Source organism: Schistocerca cancellata, chromosome 11, assembly GCF_023864275.1.
Source record: "Schistocerca cancellata isolate TAMUIC-IGC-003103 chromosome 11, iqSchCanc2.1, whole genome shotgun sequence".
In the NCBI taxonomy this organism is placed as follows: domain Eukaryota; kingdom Metazoa; phylum Arthropoda; class Insecta; order Orthoptera; family Acrididae; genus Schistocerca; species Schistocerca cancellata.
The window spans coordinates 42,826,450-42,849,868 of NC_064636.1; positions in this window are offsets into that span (position 1 = coordinate 42,826,450).

A 23,419-nucleotide genomic window follows, 5' to 3' on the forward strand; every position below is an offset into this window, starting at 1 on the left:
CTGTAAGTTGCTCCTATACAGCAGACCCTTCATAGCCATGGTTTCTACATCTACATCTACATCCATACTCCGCAAGCCACCTGACGGTGTGTGGCGGAGGGTACCTTGAGTACCTCTATCGGTTCTCCTTTCTATTCCAGTCTCGTATTGTTCGTCGAAAGAAGGATTGTCGGTATGCCTCTGTGTGGGCTCTAATCTCCCTGATTTTATCCTCATGGTCTCTTCGCGAGATGTACGTAGGAGGGAGCAATATAATACTTGAATCTTCGGTGAAGGTATGTTCTCGAAACTTTAACAAAAGCCCGTACCGAGCTACTGAGCGTCTCTCCTGCAGAGTCTTCCAGTGGAGTTTATCTGTCATCTCCGTAACGCTTTCGCGATTACTAAATGATCCTGTAACGAAGCGCGCTGCTCTCCGTTGGATCTTCTCTATCTCTTCTATCAACCCTATCTGGTACGGATACAACTTTACCTTTGTCTCCTTTCTACCTCTGTAATTTAAGGTTCTATTAATACTCATGAAGCTTCTTGTCTGTATCTCTATTATGCACATAACTTACTTGATTTTCTAAATAATTCAAACTCTTTAATTTCTGCAATTATTCTGCCATTGATAACAATTTTCGATGTGATTGACTCCACTGCTTTAAATGCTATTAGCTTCATTTTATTAATTCGGATTTTCATTTCGTATTGTCTGCCCTGCTGGTGCAGCTTATGCATGGCATATTGTAAATTATTGGCAATTGACACATAGTGAAAAGTGTGAGGTCATCCACACGAGTGCTCAAAGGAATCCGCTAAACTTCGGTTACACGATAAATCAAGTCTCATCTTAAGGCCGTAAATCCAACTACATACCTTGGAATTATAATTACGAACGAAATAACGCATAGAAAATGTTGTGGGGGAACGCAAACCAAAGACTACGTTTTTTTTGCCAGAACACAGATCTAGTAAAGAGACTGCCTACTCTACGCTTGTCTGTCTCTCTTTTGGTGCACTGCTGCTGAATGCGGGATCCTTACCAGATAGGATTAACGGAGTACATCGAGAAAGTTCAAAGAAAGACAGCACGTTTTTTACTATCGCGAAACAGGGGAGAGAGGGTCACGGAGATGATGCAGTATTTGGGGTGGACATCATTAGAACAAAGGCGTTTTTCGTTGCGGCGGAATCTTCTCACGAAATTTCTATCACCAACTTTCTCCTCCGAATGCGAAAATATTTTTTTGACGCCGACCTACAGAGGGAGAAACGATTATCATAAGAAAATAGAGAAATCAGAGCTCGCATGGAAAGATATACGCGTTCTTTTTTTCCGTGCGCTATTCGAGATTGGAATAATAGAGAATTATTGTGAATACGTATGTTTTTGGATAGGGTCCGCCTTTAGCAAAACTCAATTTTGTTTTTTTTTAACCCAAACATGTTTCAGTGCAATTGCAGCATCTTCAGTGGGCTTTTATTTTTCATCTTTTTACCACATGGTGTGGTTTTCCTGATGTGTTGTGTTTCTACAGTGACCATTTCGTTGCACAGTTTGTCATCTGCGATCAATTACACATTTTCATTTTAATCATCTTCATCACTGTCAAACACTATATACTGAGTGACAGTGACGATAACTCAGCGTGTTCGGTCAGAGGGCCGATTGTCCTCTGCAATAAAAACAAAAAAACTGAGTAAAGGCATCAACGATCAACTTGAACGGATGTCATGTGTCGTCCGCCCAGACCAAACAAACCGAACAATGAAAGTTCACCGTCTAACCTCCTTGCCTGGGGACGCCAGATGAAAGTTGATGTCGTTAAGCCCTGAATGGAAATTGCGCAGCGGATAACTGGGGAAGGGAGCTTGAGAGCGTTCCCCCACAACATTTTCTACGCGTTATTTCGTTCGTAATTATAATTCCTAGGTATTTAGTTGGATTTACGGCCTTAAGATTAGACTTGATTTATCGTGTAACCGAAGTTTAGCGGATTCCTTTTAGCAATCGTGTGGATGACCTCACACTTTAAGCTATTTAGTGTCAATTGCCAATAATTTACAATATGCCATACATAAGTTGCACCAGCAGGGCAGACAATACGAAATAAAAATCCGAATTAATAAAATGAAGCTAATAGCATTTAAAGCATGAGTACACAGTATGGTTTGAGAGTAAATCGGAGAAAGACGAAGGTAATGAGAAGCAGTAAAAATGAGAACAGCGAGAAACTTAACATCAGGATTGATGTTCACGAAGTCAATGAAGTTAAGGAATTCTGCTACGTAGGCAGTAAAATATCCAAAGACGAACGGAGCAAGGAGGACATCAAAAGCAGACTCGCTATGGCAAAAAAGGCATTTCTGGCCAAGAGAAGTCTACTAATATCAAATACCGGCCTTAATTTGAGGAAGAAATTTCTGAGGATGTACGTCTGGAGTACAGCATTGTATGGTAGTGAAACATGGACTGTGGGAAAACCGGAACAGAAGAGAATCGAAGCATTTGAGATGTGGTGCTATAGACGAATGTTGGAAATTAGGTGGACTGATAAGGTAAGGAATGAGGAGGTTCTACGCAGAATCGGAGAGGAAACGAATATGTGGAAAACACTGATAAGGAGAAGGGACAGGATCATAGGACATGTGCTAAGACATGAGGGAATGACTTCCATGGTACTAGAGGGAGCTGTAGAGGGCAAAAACTGTAGAGGGAGACAGAGATTGGGATACGTCAAGCAAATAATTGGGGACGTAGGTTGCAAGTGCTACTCTGAGATGAAGAGGTCAGCACAGGAAAGGAATTCGTGAGGGGCCGCATCAAACCAGTCAGTAGATTGATGACAAAAAAAAAAAAAAACTAGAATGCGTGCCCTTTCTGTACGATACTAGGCAAGGGGCTGGAGGGCTCACACGCTGATGTGTGGGTCCCTGCATTCTATATCTTTTATTTTAAATGAATTCCTTTAACTTGACTTCTTTGTGATTTTTAAGGCATGTCAAAGATTGATGACAGTTGATTTCCTATTTATTTTAAACATTATCACTCGACTTTACAGCGATAGCAGCAATTGTTTCAGTTGAGAGATATTACAATTTTACAACTTATAGCTCGGGTATATTTTATACTAATCTGCACGCACATTTCTACGGGTAAGACGGAATTGCGTTGGCCAAATGTATACCACCAAAGCCTCCCAATATTTTACATAGGACATTCACTATGTGAGGGGGATAACGGGCAAACTGGGGACCAGATACTTTAACACAGTGGGTCACATTTCCGGAATTAAACGAGCACATTACCTTACACAATCCGAAGCTGGGAATAAAAGAATTAGTACAAATATTCAACTACCTCTCTTCCATGCGTGAACATTGAGACAGACGCACTGAGGGCACGTCTGCTCACTTACCCGTCTTCTGTAACACCTCCCTCTGGAATATGGCGGGCACCCGGAGGTCTTCCTGGGCCCCGGTGGAGGGGGTGGTCGAACCACTTGGCCGTGACCAATCTCTCCACCCCAAATCTTGTGACACTGGAAAGTCTTTGACTTTTACCTGCCTGTGCTGTCTCTCTGATCCCCTAGCCAGGAGTAAGGTTGGCACTACTGTACTACAGAACTACTTCCCAACAAAGATTTGCCCACGCTTTACGGAAAGGTGTGAGGACGATTAGAAAAGTTCATGTGCAGATTCACATCCAGGTACAAGAAATGCATAATACACGACACATATAAATACGTATTATGAAGCCTGACACATTTCTTTCGACCCGTCCACATGGGCTCTGTTGCACCCGCGGCCGGCCGCGTCGTGTAATAAAATTGCCTGCGGCGCCGCCTCTGTTTCTATTTCCTGGTGCGAGCGAGCAGCGAAACCTGCTGCTTACAGAGCGGAAACTACTGTGCCGTTTCAACAATTTTTTTTTGGTCTTCAGTCTACTGACTGGTTTGATGCGGCCCGCCACGAATTCCTTTCCTGTGCTAACCTCTTCATCTCAGAGTAGCACTTGCAACCTACGTCCTCAATTATTTGCTTGACGTATTCCAATCTCTGCCTTCCGCTACAGTTTTTGCCCTCTACAGCTCCATCTAGTACCATGGAAGTCATTCCCTCATGTCTTAGCAGATGTCCTATCATCCTGTCCCTTCTCCTTATCAGTGTTTTCCACATATTCCTTTCCTCTCCGATTCTGCGTAGAACCTCCTCATTCCTTACCTTATCAGTCCACCTAATTTCCAACATTCGTCTATAGCACCACATCTCAAATGCTTCGATTCTCTTCTGTTCCGGTTTTCCCACAGTCCATGTTTCACTGCCGTACAATGCTGTACTCCAGACGTACATCCTCAGAAATTTCTTCCTCAAAGTAAGGCCGGTATTTGATATTAGTAGACTTCTCTTGTCCAGAAATGCCTTTTTTGCCATAGCGAGTCTGCTTTTGATGTCCTCCTTGCTCCGTCCGTCATTGGTTATTTTACTGCCTAGGTAGCAGAATTCCTTAACTTCATTGACTTCGTGACCATCAATCCTGATGTTAAGTTTCTCGCTGTTCTCATTTCTACTACTTCTCATTACCTTCGTCTTTCTCCGATTTACTCTCAAACCATACTGTGTACTCATTAGACTGTTCATTCCGTTCAGCAGATCATTTAATTCTTCTTCACTTTCACTCAGGATAGCAATGTCATCAGCGAATCGCATCATTTATATCCTTTCACCTTGTATTTTAATTCCACTCCGGAACCTTTCTTTTAATTTCCATCATTGCTTCCTCGATGTACAGATTGAAGAGTAGGGGCGAAAGGCTACAGCCTTGTCTTACACCGTTCTTAATACGAGCACTTCGTCTCAACAATACCGAACAAAAAGTAAAAAAAGAAATGGTAAGTGACACTGACCTCTCGCGATAAGCGGGATGTCCGGGTTCGAGTCCCGTCCGGCAAAAATTTCCACTGTCGTCATTCCATGACTGATGGTAGTCCACATTCGCGTTTCAACAATATCGAACAACAATTTAAAAAAAAAAAGTCAAATGATCGCTCGCGATAAGCGGGATGTCCGGGTTCGAGTCCCGTCCGGCAAAAATTTCCACTGTCGTCATTCCATGACTGATGGTAGTCCACATTCGCGTTTCAACAGTATCGAACAACAATTTAAAAAAAAAAAAAAAAGCCAAGTGGCCGCTCGCTATAAGCGGTATGTCCGGGTTCGAGTCCCGTCCGGCAAAAATTTCCACTGTCGTCATTCCATGACTGATGGTAGTCCACATTCGCAACTGCGAATGCATTTCCTGTGTCTTCGTGGGTGAGTCCGGATACTTTTGACGAGATGTTGTGAGGTCACGACCGTCCCCGAGCGCCCTGGACGGCCCTTTTCGCACCCCACTGGGCCGACGCTGCTCCCTTCCCGCGCGGCCGTCGGCGCAGGGCAGTGTGCCGGCGAGGTGGGGTCCAGCGGGGATCGATAGTCGGACGCACCTGTTCTGTGCGGCGGGCGAGACAGCACAGCACGGCACGGCGCGGCGCCGAAGGGTCATAGCGCCGGATCCGATTATCCCGTCGGCCGCGCTGCCCGCCAGACAATGGCCACAGCCGCACAATGGCGGCCGCGCCGCCGCCTGCCGGCAGCCGCTTCCCGGCGCCGAGGCGTGCCGTGTGGCTGCCCTCTGACGTCGCCGGCCGCCGCACTCAGCCTGCCCAGTCAGCGCCCCTCCTCGCCGGCTGGTGCGTCCAAATGTCGAAATGGATCCGCCACAGCCTCTATTAAAATTGCTACACCCAGAACAAATGCAGATGATCAACGGGTATTCATTGGACAAATATGTTATACTAGAGCTGACATGTGATTACATTTTCACGCAGTTTGAGTGCATAGATCCAGAGAAATCAGTACCCTGAACAACCACCTCTGGCCGTAATAACGGTCTTGATACGCCTGGGCATTGAGTCAAACAGAGCTTGGATGGCGTGTACAGGTACAGCTGCCCATGCAGCTTCAACACGATACTGCAGTTCATCAAGAGTAGTGACTGGCGTATTGTGACGAGCCAGTTGCTCGGCCACCATTGACCAGACGTTTTGAATTCGTGAGAGGTCTGGAGAATGTGCTGGCCAGGGCAGCAGTCGAACATTTTCTGTATCCAGCCCGTACAGGACCTGCAACATGAGGTCGTGCATTATCCTACTGAAATGTACGGTTTCGCAGGGATCGAATGAAGGGTAGAGCCACGGTAGTAACACAACTGAAACCTAACGCCCACTGTTCAAAGTGCTCTCAATCCGAACAAGAGATGACCTAGACGTGTAACCAATGGCAGCCCATACCATCACGCCAGGTGATACGCCAGTATGGCGATAAGTAATACACGCTTCCAATGTGCGTTCACCGCGATGACGCCAAACACGGATGCGACCGTCGCGATGCTGTAAACAGAACCCGGATTCATCAGAAAAAATCACGTCTTACCATTCGTCCACCAACGTTCGTCGTTGAGTACACCAACGCAGGCGCTCCTGTCTGTGATGCAGCGTCTAGCGTAACCGCAGCCACGGTCTCCGAGCTGATAGTCCGTGCTGCTCCAAACGTCGTCGAACTGTTGGTGCAGCTGGTTGTTCTCTCGCAAACGTACCCATCTGTTGACTCAGGGATCGAGACGTGGCTGCACGATCCGTTACAGCCGTGCGGATAAGACGCCTGTCATCTCGACTGCTAGAGATACGAGGTCGTTGGGATCCAGCACGGCGTTTCGTATTACCCTCCTGAACCCACCGATTCCATATTCTGCTAACAGTCATTGGATCTCGACCAACGCGAGCAACAGTGTCGCGATACGATAAACCGAAAACGCGATAGGCTACAATCCGACCTTTATCAAAGTCGGAAACGTGATGGTACGCATTTTACTCCTTACACGAGGCATCACAACAACGTTTCACCAGGCAACGCCGGTCAACTGCTGTTTGTGTATGAGAAATTGGTTGGAAACTTTCGTCATGTCAGCACATTGTAGGTGTCGCCACCAGCGCCAACCTTGTGTGGATGCTCTGAAAAACTAATCATTTGCGTATCACAGCATCTTCTTCCTGTCGGTTAAATTTCGCGTCTGTAGCACGTCATCTTCGTGGTGTAGCAATTTTAATGGCCAGTAGTGTAGATTAGGAGAGGAGACACTTAAAGTAGTACAGGAGTTTTGCTATTTGGAGAGCAAAATAACTGATGATGTTCGAAGTACAGAGGATATAAAATGTAGACTGGCAATGGCAAGGAAAGCGTTTCTGAAGAAGAGAAATTTGTTAACATCGAGTATAAATTTAAGTGTCAGGAAGTCGTTTCTGAAAGTATTTGTATGGAGTGTAGCCATGTATGGATGTGAAACATGGACGATAAATACTTTAGACAAGAAGAGGCATGAAGGAAGCACCAATTTAGTATTGGAGGGCAGCGTGGAGGGTAAATATCGTAGAAGGAGACCAAGAGATGAATACACTAAGCAGATTCAGAAGGATGTAGGCTGTAGAAAGTACTGAGAGATGAAGAAGCTTGCACAGGATAGAGTAGCATGGAGAGCTGCATCAAACCAGTCTCAGGACTGTAGACCACAACAACAACATGCTTTTCAAGCACTATATTAAATGTAATACAGGCAATAACACAAGCAGTGGTCTACTGTACATTTGAAATATAACCAACTGCGTCATTCGTTGCCATCAGAAAACCGTCGAAAGTATCACGATAGGCTCTGCTGGGACATTCTGTAACAATGTAAGGAACGTTTTGCCTTGCTGCTTCACAAACACAGTCTGGAGATGGAGCCCTTACCCATCTATGAAAAATTCTGTCTTAATCTACTCGTGAAGAGTTATAATCTTATGTTAAATATTTAACATACTGAGCCAAGTATTACTTTTAGAAACGATGTTCATGCCTTGGGACAGTTTTGACTCGCCGCGCGCAAATTACCCGCGCTATGTTCGTCCAGTACGTGAGAAAGAGAGCAGTTAGCGACTTAAAACAAATTTTACACACGACTCCAGACATTTTGGAAACTTTTGCGCGCTATCGTCCCCACAAAATAAAGACCTAAAAAATGCTAATGCATTGAAATTCCAGCGCCAGGCACGACATTGTCATTTATTGCTTCTTTACTGCAAACTCTATTCGCATCGCATTCCACAGACGAAATCCACACATACCACTGAATGTATGTGCCAAATTATAGTAACTAATATCGCCTGTGATCTAAATTTGACCTGCTTCATAGCGGACCAAATGTCTTGTATCGTAAAGTGTCTGAAATTTTAGCCGCAGAACTGAGCTGTGGCAAATGCACAATTGTAGCTAAGTGAATTCGTGAAATAATTCTTTGGTTTCTCTGTAACTGTTCGATCATTTGATGGGAGTCTTTGATACACTGCGTTGAAAAATAAATTTTGTGTTAATGGCGGCAAATTGACTTTTCCCTCATGACATCACAATGTGAATGCCGTTGTATCACGTACTCACCTCACACACGAAATGATTTGCATTACAAAATCTGGGCTATAAATTCATCAAACCACAATCACAGTTCTCAAAAATATTTGGAATTATGTTCAGAGCACGTTTAAATGTATCTTTCAGAACGACAATAGACTTATTGTTATGAACATCTGCATTATTCCTATTACTTTCTCTACACAAAAATTGTGTCTCTCAAGCTCTTCGTCCTTTAGTACGCCCCGTTAATGTTGTTCTTGAGGCATAGCCTAAAACAAAGTTTACTTATAATAAGGGAGATCGTAGCCACTCAAAATGAAAATACTGAAATTTAGGAGCGCTCTCATTTTGTGGTGACGGCGGCAAACGATAACTGAGCTAGTTCCGTTTATTCTCAGATCAAAGTAAGGGAAAAAACGACGCTGGTAAACAATGCCAGTTGGTCCGAACGACTTCGTTGCTACTTTCGGCTTCCGCTGTTGACATCAACGACGTAGCAGTTGCGGCATTGTGGCTGTCCTATATGCGTGTGTTACTGCAAATGAACTATCTGCAACATTTAAACATGAACGTCCCTAGAATGCGTCTTCACGAAACGTTGTCACTTTCGTGTGTCGTTTCTACCATAGCATCCAATCGTCACGTGTGGTACAACTTGATAGCAATGTCGGAGTGAAAGAAAATCTTTTCTCATGTGTCTACTTCCTTTTACTTCTCCTAATGGCTATGTCCACACATGATTTGTTCTTTTGTGCACATCTACGGCAAAGTTCGTTTCTAATTATACAAGTTTCAGTGGCCTCCTTGTATAATAAATTTTAAAAATCGGTACTTCAGTTTTCGATCCTCACGTATTAATATTATGACGATCGTCAAATAGCACCGATCTTTATGAATGTCCACACTGCTGTTGCTTTCTCTATGCACCTGCGACCGTAGCGGTCACGCAGTTCCAGACTGAAGCACCTAGAACCGCTCGGTCACACCGGCCGGCCCTTAAATTACAGAAGTTGAAAATATGTTGTGAGCTAATGTAGCCTTTCTATAGCCTAAAGCCCATATGTACATACTAAACGGACTTGAGTTGCTTCTGAATATGTTTTTTTTCCCCAATCCAGTCAGTGTTCGCCAGTACCGTCCTTGATTCTGCTGTATAATGTGACGTGATAGAGGAAAGCTTATTTTACCAGTGAAATCAGCACCACACTCACTTAGAAACCAGATGCAGAGAAATGTTTAAATTTGTTAAATAATGTCTCGGATTATTCACGCATGTCAATGTTTATGAATTCGTATCTCCTGAGCTTTGTATTGTACAATGAATATCACATAAAATATGTATCGTACATCATAATCTAAATACATGAACACGAAAATTAAAGTACCGATTTTTACTATTAATTGTTCAAGTAGGGCAATGATCCTCAGCCGGCCGGTGTGGCCGTGCGGTTGTAAGTGCTTCAGTCTGGAACTGCGTGACCGCTACGGTCGCAGGTGCATAGAGAAAGCAACAGCAGTGTGGACATTCATAAAGATCGGTGCTATTTGACGATCGTCATAATATTAATACGTGAGGATCGAAAACTGAAGTACCGATTTTTAAAATTTATTATACAAGGAGGCCACTGAAACTTGTATAATTAGAAACGAACTTTGCCGTAGATGTGCACAAAAGAACAAATCATGTGTGGACATAGCCATTAGGAGAAGTAAAAGGAAGTAGACACATGAGAAAAGATTTTCTTTCACTCCGACATTGCTATCAAGTTGTACCACACGTGACGATTGGATGCTATGGTAGAAACGACACACGAAAGTGACAACGTTTCGTGAAGACGCATTCTAGGGACGTTCATGTTTAAATGTTGCAGATAGTTCATTTGCAGTAACACACGCATATAGGACAGCCACAATGCCGCAACTGCTACGTCGTTGATGTCAACAGCGGAAGCCGAAAGTAGCAACGAAGTCGTTCGGACCAACTGGCATTGTTTACCAGCGTCGTTTTTTCCCTTACTTTGATCTGAGAATCCTGCCTCGGGCTTGGATGTTTGTGCTGTCCCTGGGTTGGTTAGTTTTAAGTAGTTCTAAGTTCTAGAGGACTGATGACCTCATTAGTTAAGTCCCATAGTGCTCAGAGCCATTTGAACCAATCCTGAGCACAGAGCCATTTGAACCATTTTAATTGAAGGAGAACGTGTTTCACGGTTTTCGGAAATTTAACCTTGTCTTCTTGAGTATTCGAAAAATTCGACGACGATGCTCTTCTTTTGTTCCCCATTTCCTCACCACACCTGCTCCACACCTGCTATGTAGTGACAATTTGCAAATCTTCTAGCACTTCTTCAGCTCTTCTTTTGTCTGCCATTTCTATGTCACACTTGCCTTCTAGCAACAATTCATAAATCTTCTAGCACGTCTTTGTGTTTACCATTTCCTTATCACACCTGCCATCTAGTAACGGTTATTAGATCTTCTGGCACTTCTATAGCAAAAGAAAAGAAAGAAAAAAGAAAGACATTAAACAGAGGAACAGTAAACATCGAAATACGTAAGATAAACTCTAAAAGGCCTAAAAAGAATGCTACATATCAGAAGATTTTGAAAATTGGATTCGGTTTCTACACACCAAAATACGTATTAAGTGATGTATCATGTCCCAGATGCAAAATAGCTGTTGAGTGGTGAAATTAATAAAACCAGCGCATGTAGTGTTTTGACTCTTCAACGTTAAAACTTTTACATCCTCATTATGTGTGCAAAAGGCAGTGTCCTGACTATCTCAATGACCCATCATCGCCCAGGATAGAAACTTGAAATTTGCAGAGGCTGCTGATCTCATACTGTAGGCGTGGTCTGAGAAGAGAGTTTTCGCAATTGCACCCCTAAGGGGGTGAAATAGGGGATGAAAAGCTGAGGCAAATTTTGAAACTAGGCGTACAAGAATTGGTATTTGATTCTCAGACAAAAACACAGAATACATATGTCAGCAATTTCGGCAATTTAACCCCTGTGGGGTTGAAATAGTGGGTGAAAAATCTTTTAAATAAATCATTAACTACATGTATGAAAACAGGTATTTGCCTTGACGATTACAATTAAAAAAAAACGCATATTTCACCATTTTTGGTAGTTACATCTGTAATGAGGTTAAATAGGAGATGAAATGTTTTATGACAATAATGCGTTATGAAACCATTTTTTAAAAATAAACCTTTGAAAATTGGTGGTTTGTCGGTTAGAAATGAAAAAAAATACGTGTTTCACTGTTTTCGGAAATTCAACCTCAAGGGAGTCAAATGGGACCAGACTGACCACTGACTCATCATCGTCTCGCCGAAACCGCTAAGTATAGGAACCTGAAATTTGGACAGGGGGTTGATCTTATACTAGAGGCATGGTTTAAGAAGGGGTTGTCCGAAATTCGATCTGCAAGGGAGTGACATAGGGGATGAAATGTTTTTGAAAATATATCGCTAGTAGGGCAATTTAAATACTATAACTACGAAAACTGGTATTTGGTTTCTCAGTCAGGAATGAAGGAGTGTTAGGTTCCAGCGTTTTTTGAAATTCAACCACTAAGGGGGTGAAACTGTGGGTGAAAGGTTTTTTAAAAAAATATTTAAAGCTACATCTCTGAAATTTGGTATTTGAAAAACACATACATCAGTGAAACTTCCTGGCAGATTAAAACTGTGTGCCCGACCGAGACTCGAACATGGGACCTTTGCCTTTCTCGGGCAAGTGCTCTACCATTCTGGAAACATCCCCCAGGCTGTGGCTAAGCCATGTCTCCGCAGTATCCTTTCTTTCAGGAGTGCTAGTTCTGCAAGGTTCGCAGGAGAGCTTCTGTAAAGTTTGGAAGGTAGGAGACGAGATACTGGCAGAAGTAACGCTGTGGGTACCGGGCGTGAGTCGTGCTTCGGTAGCTCAGATGGTAGAGCACTTGCCCGCGAAAGGCAAAGGTCCCGAGTTCGAGTCTCGGTCGGGCACACAGTTATAATCTGCCAGGAAGTTTCATATCAGCGCACACTCCACTGCAGAGTGAAAATCTCATTTTGGAAACATATATCAGTGTTTTTGGAAATTCAACCCCCTAAGGGAGTGAAACAGCAGACGAACATTTTTTAAGAAAATATTTCGTTACACTAAATAATTTCAAAGCTAAATGTGTTAAAACTGGTGCCGGCCGGGGTGGCCGAGCGGTTCTAGGCGCTACAGGCTGGAACCGCGCGACTGCTACGGTCGCAGGTTCGAATCCTGCCTCGGGCATGGATGTGTATGATGTCCTTAGGTTAGTTAGGTTTAAGTAGTTCTTAGTTCTAGGGGACTGATGACCTCAGCAGTTAAGTCCCATAGTGCTCAGAGCCATTTGAACCATTTTTTTTTTTTTTGTTAAAACTGGTGTTCACTTCTCGGTTAGATATAAAGAAATATGTGCCGGGAGATGAAAGTTTCTATGGAAATATCGGTATAAGAACGCAAGAGGCATGATTAACAAAAATCTAGGGCTCAGTTACGAGAACAGCTTTCTGATCTGAAGTACATTCGCAACAAATCATGCTTCTACTGTCTTAATTTGCGTTAAAAAGTTTAGAATGTGCTGCAGTTTGTGAACATATAAATTCGCTTAATGAAACACAAGCAGCGGGAGCTAAGCTCGTCGTGAAATATAAGCACATTAACTCATTTGTAATCAGTGGTTTGAAGCTCGTTCACGCACGGGAGTTTGAATCTTTAGTGCAATCAGGGTGGTGTGTTACTGATAGCTATATGTACGTCTCTTTGCGTAGTACAATAAACTGCGTTACGTGCATTCGTCTTCCTTACTGCAACGAATGGAAAGAAATGAGGGAACTACCCCAGACTCATTCTCCCGATGGATAATGACATACGGTTATTTCATTGTAATACAAGCTTGCGTTTTAATTTCGAATGGCCGATCTCCATCACCTCGTTACATCTCTGCTCCAGGGAAAACATTTATTTACGCGCCGAGCGAGTAGGGTTATGAAGAGAGACAGATCGACGAAGAAAAATAAAAGGAAAGGCGAGAGTGAGGAATAGATTAGCGGAGGTGCCCCCAAGTGGGCCATTAGGACAGGCTTTAATGAAGTGCCTTCGCTTACGGCCGGTGTAGAATATCTTTCCAAAGTGCCGTGCTGATTCTCGGAATGGCGGCGTAAACCGGGGACAGAGGCGAGAAGAAATTAAGTGTTGGGGGAAACTGAATAGCGCATTTCTCTGTAACACCTCTTTGCCCGCCAGTTCTTGGTCTTATTTCTTTTGCCTTCTCTCGCTGCGTCCATCTGTTACGAGTTGTCATCTTCTCACTTCTGCAGTTTTCTCTCTCTTACTGCATTTTCTCCAGAGGAGACGAGCAAACATTATCGTCGCGAAAGTGCAGCGAAAGAAACTCTACGACGCGCACACACACACACACACACACACACACACACACACACACACACACTTCTGTCTCGATTCTTTATTGGTTTTCCTCGCAGGGCGTTTACAGCCGAGAAGGTCTGTAGAATGAAAGAGGAGACGCAAATAAATGACGGGGTTTTGCGGCGTGTTGGCGCCGAGGGATTGAGAAGGGGGGGGGATTTGGAGGGGGGAATTTCCGATCGGGTGCGAGATTAGTGGGGCGGAAGTGAAATCGGCCGGATATTCGAAGAGCGACAGAGAAGAAGCGGGCCGAAGTGCAATATCTTCCGTAGCTCTCTGGCCAAACTGTAGCCAATAGCGAACGCCGGCGGTCAGCTGTCATTTGTTTGGCGACTGCATCGCTTTAGGGCTGTTTTTGAACCATAGACTTACTAAATAGAAACTAGACCGCGCATTGGCGCTAGTATCGCGTCCCCACATTGAACGTGACAGAAGCCGCCATTTGCAGGGAAACAGTGCGTAAACATGGTTCGTTCGTGGGCTGCTTTTAATTGTAACAGTAAGAACGGAAGCAAAGAGGAAGACGGAAACAATATTACATTTCACAGGTCAGTCATTTCTGGTTGTTTGTTACTTTCTATTACTTGTATATAGTATTTTCATGGAGAAATAATACATCGTGGGCGTTTGTTATTGTTTACATTTCCCCTTACAAATGATTTTCTAAATCGGAAATGGATTGTTGCTACTCGGAGAGAGAACTTCCAACCGACAGCAAATCATTTGCTGTGCTCTCTTCATTTTGAAGAGAATTGTTACATGGAAAATTATGTAAGTAGACGTCAACTGAAGGACGATGCTATACTGACAGTATTCGGATTTCCAACTCATTTGAAAAAAGTATAGTGTTTGCAAAGCCAATTAATGCAAATGCTAACTGTAGGTGACAGCAGATTGTTCTATAGCCTAACCTTAATCAGTACAATAATTTATTTATGAGAGGGGATAATGACTGACTAAGAAGGTTGCAAATGAGCACTTCAGTCCCTGTCCACATGTTAGAATAACAGATAAAAAAGGTTACCAGGTTGAGAACTGGACACAATCACGATTTCAATCTTCTATTTTTTTATTAGTTGCCGTTGTTACGCATGGTCTGCATAGTATAAGATATTTCAGACCGTGTTTCACAGTTAATTTTATTGTTATAATCCATAGCGCATTAAAAATCCTAAGAAAGAGAGATACCAAGCGTTGCGATCGATTTTTTGGAACCATCTATACGGATATATAGGTTAAGACCCTAGGTATCACAAACCACAGCCATTCACCCTGATGGGCCCTTTCCAACTAATAGACAAAAAAATTTCGGTATTTTGTGTGACACTCAATAGCATTAGAAAAGCTGGCTCAAATTGTCTGCCCGTTTGTATTGTGTAACTGGTTGGATAATACAGGGTGTATATAAATGAATATCTGGGTTTTAACGCTTTATAATATTACATTAAACTTACAGTTATAAATGATATGTCAAATGAAACAGCAGCTCAAACATTTTACCAATAACATTATAAATGTTCAATGTAAGCACCATTTGTTGCACGACACACATCAAGTCTATTTACCCGTGTACCCAAGCGCTGGATAGGCCGCAAGGGGCCTAGTGACAGGGTTTGCTTTGCATGGCCTCCACGTTCACCAGACCTAACACCATGCGATTCTTTCCTTTGGGGTTCATCAAGGATCGGTGTGTACGTGCCTCCGCTACCAGCAGACCTCCCTGAATTAAGAAACCACACTGAAGCAGCTGTTGCTACAATCAATGAAGAGACACTTATGAACGTTTGGGAAGAACTCGGCTATAGACTTGATATGTGCCGTGTGACAAATGGTGCTCACATTGAACATTTATAAGGTTCTTGCTAAAACTGTTTGAGCTGCTCTTTCATTTAGCATATCATTTATAATTGTAAGTTTAATATAATAAATATTATAAAGCGTTAAAACCCAGATATTCATTTATAAACACCCTGTAGCTCTGCATGCAAGAGGTTGTGGATTCGAATCTAAAAAAAGAAAATCCCGTCAGGTCTAGCCACGTGCTTTTTTTTTATCGAAATGACTTTGATCATCATTTTCATTCAATTCATTGATTTAAATGTAGTTTTATTTATTTCCATCCTTTATCACATATTTTAACCAAAATATCAACTCCTTCATTTGCTCTCATTTTTCTTCCTATCATTCTTTTTCCAACCTATCATTCTTTTTCCAATTGAAATCTTTTTTCATGTGCTTTTAATTAATTTAATGTATTAATTTCGATTTAATTTTTTTATCACCCTGCATACATTATATCAAAATGAGAAAACAGGTATAATGAATGCAGAAATATCGACGAAAAAACAGGGAGATAAAAAAATTTTGTTGTACTAGTAAACCATTCTTTCACTTATATTTTCATCTGTGCTATTTTGTCCATAGTGCAATGGATGTTTAGGTTACATTTTAACTGTTTATATGACGATTACTATGCAAAAAATATTGCACATCTCATAACGAAAAATACATTTTTCACATGAAAAAAATGGTTCAAGTGGCTCTGAGCACAATGGGACTTAACTGCTAAGGTCATGTCCCCTAGAACTACTTAAACCTAACTAACCTAAGGACATCACACACATCCATGCCCGAGGCAAGATTCGAACCTGTGACCGCAGTGGTCGCACAGTTCCTGACTGTAGTGCCTAGAACCGTTCGGCCACACCGGCTGGCCGTTTCACATCACTGCACAATCAATATAAATAACTAGTAGATCGGGATTTTCAAATAATTGAATAACAGATATATATAATTAAATTCATATTATCAAAAATTCCGATTGGAAAAAGAATTATATAAAGAAGAAAGAAATGAAAAAACTTCATATTGTGATTAAATTAATGAGGCAAAGGAATAGAAATAAAAAAATTACATTTGAACTAATTAAGTTAATAAAAATACCGATCAAGGTCAGCATGATAGAGATTTAAAAATAAAAAAGTTACTACAGCTGACAACATTCGAACCCACAACTTCAGTGTGAAGCTATTATTCAATCAATTACACCACACAACCACACTGCCAGCCGAAGTGGCCGTGCGTTTCTAGGCGCTGCAGTCTGGAACCGCGAGACCGCTACGGTCGCTGGTGCGAATCCTCCCTTGGGCATGGATGTGTGTGATGTCCTCAGGTTAGTTAGGTTTACCTAGTTGTAAGTTCTAGGGGACTAATGACCTCAGAAGTTGAGTCCCGTACTGCTCAGAGCCATTTGAACCATTTTGAACCACACTATGTGCTCCGGCTTTTTTAATTCTACGAAGTGTCACACAAAATTCCGAAATCTTTTTTCATGAATTACACGCAGACGACCGCCCAATAGGGTAAATGGCTGCAGAATCTGATACCTGGGATCTTAACCTACATCACCATATATTTGGTTTCAAAAAGTGGATCCCAACGCTGGGGGGGGGGGGGGGGGGGGACCTATCCTTGCACATGAGATCGTTGTGATAGTAGCGACAATAATCACTAGATAGCAGGCCGATCGAAAGATCGAACATAACCCGAGACTTCCAGGACTGTACGTAGACTGTTCGAACAGTCCGAGTCGTGTTCAAACCAAGCCCCTACCACGCCGTAGCGGAGAAGCGAGGCCACTGACCCCCGTTTGAAGCAGCTGATCGCCGCCATTTTCAGGGATGAATCCCAGTACTGCGGTTGTGATTTGAAGTATATGAGACGCAACAAGAGCAAATTGAAGCACAAATTAAACACACGTTTCTTTAAAAAAATATTGAATATTCGAGTCTATTTTAAAAGTATACTTAAACGAATGAAGTTTCCTAATTTCCGAAATACGTCTGCATAGAGACGCGAAATTTAAGAATGTAAGGCTCTTTCCTGACAAGGTGGAGCGAGTTTACATCGAGTTGTTTGCATTAGATAATTACATGAAACTTTTAAAGTAGCAGCCAGTACGATTTAATTCACACAATTTTCCTCTCAGATCCTGTTTGCTTTTTGCCAGCTACTGTGTACATTTTGCAAAGTTGCTTTTGTTTAGCACAGTGTTGTCTACACTCGAATATTCGTATTATTAATTGTAATAACCCATATCACTTTAAATAACGTAGGAATTTCATTCACATATTAGTTTTGAACACTGATAGCACCTCTTAAGGTGGTTGAGTTTGCGACATCTGATCAAATATTTGACCATTTACGAAGTACAAGCACCACCTGACAACACAAGTATTTAAACGCAATTATTGGACCTACCTCTGATTCATACCTAATATATATTTGATTAAAAATCTAAATACCTAACATGTGCCTAGTTCTTCATTCAGTTCAACTTACTACATTAACCCTGTTAGTATTTTTAGTAATTTATATGGAAATACAATATAAGTACTTGACATGCAACAAAGTACCTTTGTCTGTGATCTAACACTGCAACTTTTTCCCTATGTAGCTTGCAATTTTTGTAGCTCTGAGCACTAAGGGATTTCACTTCTGAGGTCATCAGTCCCCTAGAACTTAGAACTACTTAAACCTAACTAACCTAAGGACATCACACACATCCATGCCCGAGGCAGGATTCGAACCTGCGACCGCAGCGGTCGCGCGGTTCCAGACTGTAGCGCCTAGAACCGCTCGGCAACTCCGGCCGGCAGCAACTGTTCACAAACACACAAACGCCGTTCAACCTCTCTCGGTTTCAGCTGACACGGGACCCAAGTTCCTTCTTTCTGAATCATGCCCACAGCCTTGAGACGTTTTGAAATGGCTCGCTGTGTCACTCCCACTAACTGTGCCAATTCTTCTCGAGTTTGACGCGAGTCTTCATTCAGCGATGTCTCCAATTCTGCATCTTCCACCACTATGCCGGTCTACGACGTTGAAATCGCCGTTCTTGAAGCGTTGAAACCACTCACGACACGTTGTTTCACTAATAGCGTCCTTACCACACGTACGTGGGAGCATTCGATGAGACTCAGCCGCCGTATTGAAACAAAACAGTAACACCTCCCGCAAATGACGAGAATTAGGCTCGTAAACTGACGTTTTCAATCGAGAACGACTTTATTATGTCGACACAAATCGACTAATGCTTGAATGAGGTTATATTGACGGAGATCCAAGCTAACTGCCTGATGTCTGCGATCTGTTTCTTCTGACCGCAACTTACCGTTGTCGCCACCTATTGGCAAACGGCCGATACCGTGTATTATTCCAAAAGGTTTTAGAAACGATCATTTTAAATAGGAGTGATTTCGTCACTCCTTTTCGCAATTCAGGCGGAAACAATGTCTTCCAGTACTGTTAGGAACAACCGATTCAGTTGGTAGTTGGCAAACAGTCGACTCATTCGGTTGTAGTTATACGTATCGGTTGAATTGTTCATTCATACCTGTACAGTCTATGGCCAAAGCCAAGTGACAACACCTGATTCAATTAGTAGTAGATTTACGTATAATTTGGGTTATTGTTCATTGACTCCTTTCGAGCCGGCCGCGGTGGGCTAGCGGTTCTAGGCGCTCAGTCCGGAACCGCGCGACTGCTACGGTCGCAGGTTCGAATCCTGCCTCGGGCATGGATGTGTGTGATGTCCTTAGGTTAGTTAGGTTTAAGTAGTTCTAAGTTCTAGGGGACTGATGACCACAGATGTTAAGTCCCGTAGTGCTCAGAGCACACTCCTTTCGAGTGAAATCAGTGTGTTAGAGAAATTGAATGGAAAAAAATCGATACATTATGTTTTAGTTTTTGGGTGTTGGCTGTATATCTATTTTTTCATCGTCATACCAACTTTTGCCGATGGTTGACCGAACAAAGCAAGTAGGATCGTCACTTCCTTTGATGTATTTGTTTTGATATCACTGCTACGGTCGCAGGTTCGAATCCTGCCTCGGGCATGGCTGTGTTTGATGTCCTTAGGTTAGTTAGGTTTTAAGTGGTTCTATGTTCTAGGGGACTGATGACCTCAGAAGTGAAGTCCCTTAGTGCTCACAAGGGAACCTCCCCATCGCACCCCCCTCAGGTTTAGTTATAAGTTGGCACAGTGGATAGGCCTTGAAAACCTGAACACGGATCAATCGAGAAAATAGGAAGAAGTTGTGTAGACCTATGAAAAAAATAAACAAAATATACCAACTGAGTAGTCCATGTGCAAGATAGGCAACATCAAGGACTCTGTAAGCTAAGGAGTGCCGTGGTCCCGTGGTTAGCGTGAGCGACTGCGGAGCGACAGGTCCTGTTCAAGTCTTCCCTCAGGTGAAAAATTTATTTTGTTATTTTCAGACAATTATTATCTGACAAACTCTTATGTTTTCATCACGTTTGTGGGAGTGATTATCACATCCACAAGAAAACCTAAATCGGGCAAGGTTGAAGAATCTTGTTACCCATTCGCCAAGTGTACAAATTTGATGGGTCGACAACATATTCCTGTCATGTGACCCACATGCCGTCACGAGTGTCGTATAGAATATAACATAAGTGTTTTCCTGTGGAGGAATCGGTTGACCTATGACCTTGCGATCAAATGTTTTCGGTTCCCATTGGAGAAGCACGTCCTTTCGTCTATTAATCGCACGGTTTTGCGGTGCGGTCGCAGAACACAGACACTAAACTTATTACAGTGAACAGAGACGTCAATGAACGAACGGACTGATCATAACTTTGCGAAAATAAAGAAGGTAAACTTTTCACTCGCGGGAAGGTTTGAACTAAAGACCTCTCATTCCGCAGCTGCTCACGCTAACCACGGGACCACGGCGCTCCTGAGCTCACACAGTCCTTGATATTGCCTATCTTGCGCATTGACTACTCAGTTTGTGTATACTGTTTACTTTTTTCATAGTTCCACACAACTTCTTCCTGTTTTCTCGATTGATCTGTGTTCAGTTTTTCAAGGCCTATCCACTGTGCCAACTTATAACTAAATCTGAGGGGGGTGCGATGGGGAGGTTCCCTTGTCAGATCCATTAAAACCATTAAACACCACTTAACAATAAATAACAGACATACAACAATGAAACTCCCGGTAGTTACACATTAAAGACAGACGTGTGGAGGGATACCAACACAACACTGGCGCAAAATTAAGGATGTCCCGGAATTTTGCGAACAGACTTCGTATACACATTTTCTGTGATACTTGACTTGCTTTAAACCATCAACTTAATGAGTAGACTATAACAACATTCCGGATTGCGCGATATTCACTGTGTGTGTGTGTGTGTGTGTGTAAATTGCTAAGGGACCGAACTGCTGAGGTCATCGGTCCCTAGACTTACACACTACAAACTAACGTATGCTAAGAACTACACACACACTAATGGCCGAGGAATCACTGGAACCTCCGGCGGGAGGGGACCGCGCAATCCGAGACATGACGCCTCTAACCGCGCGGCCACACGGCGCGAGAAGTGACAATATTCCCTTACTAATATAGACGCTCACATCGTACACATCTATCAACTAACAAGTCTTGTAGCACACATTTAATGCACCTTATACAGGGTGGTCCATTGATAGCGCCCGAGCCAAACATCGCACAAAATAAGCATCCAACGAAAAAACTACAAAGGACGAAACTCGTCTAGCTTGAAAGGGAAAACCAGATGGCGCTATGGTTGGCCCGCTAGATGGCGGTGCCATAGGCCAAACGGATATTAATAGCGTTTTTTTTTTAATAGGAACCCCCATTTCTTATTACATATTCGTGTAGTACGTAAAGAAATATGAATGTTTTAGTTGGACTTTTTCGGTTTGCGATAGATGGCGCTGTAATAGTCACAAACGTATGATTACGTGGTAACACGTAACAATCCTCCAGTGCGGACGGTATTTGCTCCGTGATACATTACCCGTGTTAAAATGGACTGTTTACCAATTGCGGAAAAGGTCGATATCGTGTTGATGTGTGGCTATTGTGATCAAAATGCCCAACGGACGTGTGCTATGTATAGTGCACGGTATTCTGGACGACATCATCCGAGTGTCCGGACCGTTCGCCGGATAGTTAAGTTATTTAAGGAAACAGGAAGTGTTCAGCCACATGTCAAACGTCAACCACGATCTGCAACAAATGATGATGCCCAAGTAGGTGTTTTACCTGCTGTCGCGTCTAATCCGCACTTCAGTAACAGACAAATTGCGTGAGAATCGGGAATCGCAAAAACGTCGGTGTTCAGAATGCTACACCAACATCGATTGCACCCGTACCATATTTCTATGCACCAGGAACTGCATGGCGACGACTTTGAACGTCGTGTACAGTTCTGCCACAGGACACAAGAGAAATTACGGGACGATGACAGATTTCTTGCACGCGTTCTATTTAGCGACGAAACGTCATTGACCAACAGCGGTAACGTAACCCGACATAATATGCACTATTGGGCAACGGAAAATCCACGATGGCTGCGACAAGTGGAACATCAGCGACCTTGACGGGTTAATGAATGGTGCGGCATTATGGGAGAAAGGATAATTGGCCCCCATTTTATCGATGGCAATCTAAATGGTGCAATGTATGATGATTTCCTACGTAATGCTCTACCGATGTTAGTACAAGATGTTTCACTGCGTGACAGAATGGCGATGTACTTCCAACATGACGGATGTCCGGCACATAGGTCGCGTGCGGTTGAAGCGGTATTGAATAGCATATTTCATGACAGGTGGATTGGTCGTCGAAGCACCATACCGTGGCCCGCACGTTCACCGGATCTGACGTCCCCGGATTTCTTTCTCTGGGGAAAGTTGAAGGATATTTGCTATCGTGATCCACCGACAACGCCTGACAACATGCGTCAGCGAATTGTCAATGCATGTGCGAACATTACGGAAGGCGAATTACTCGCTGTTGAGAGGAATGTCGTTACACGTATTGCCAAATGCAATGAGGTTGACGGATATCATTTTGAGCATTTATTGTATTAATGTGGTATTTACAGGTAATCATACTGTAACAGCATGCGCTCTCAGAAATGATAAGTTCACAAAGTTACATTTATCACATTGGAACAACCGGAATAAAATGTTTAAACGTACCTACGTTCTGTGTTTTAATTTTAAAAAACCTACCTGTTACCAACTGTTCGTCTAAAATTGTGAGCCATATACGTATTTGTGACTATTACACCGCCATCTATCACAAAGCGAAAAAAGTGGTCCAACTAAAACATTCCTATTTATTTACGTACTACACGAATATGTAATGAAAATGAGGGTTCCTATTTTTAAAAAACGCAGTTGATATCAGTTTGACCTATGGCAGCGCCATCTAGCGGGCCAACAATAGCGCCATCTGGTTTCCCCCTTCAAGCTAGACAAGTTCCGTTCATTGTAGTTTCTTCGTTTGACGCTTATTTCGTGAGATATTTGGCCCGGTCACGATCAATGGACCACGCTGTATAAACGATGTTAACCTTATGCACTGGATACTGTATGTAGAGTTTATCCCGGCGACCGCCTGGAGCGCTGGTGTCGCGGTGTGGAACAGCAGTGA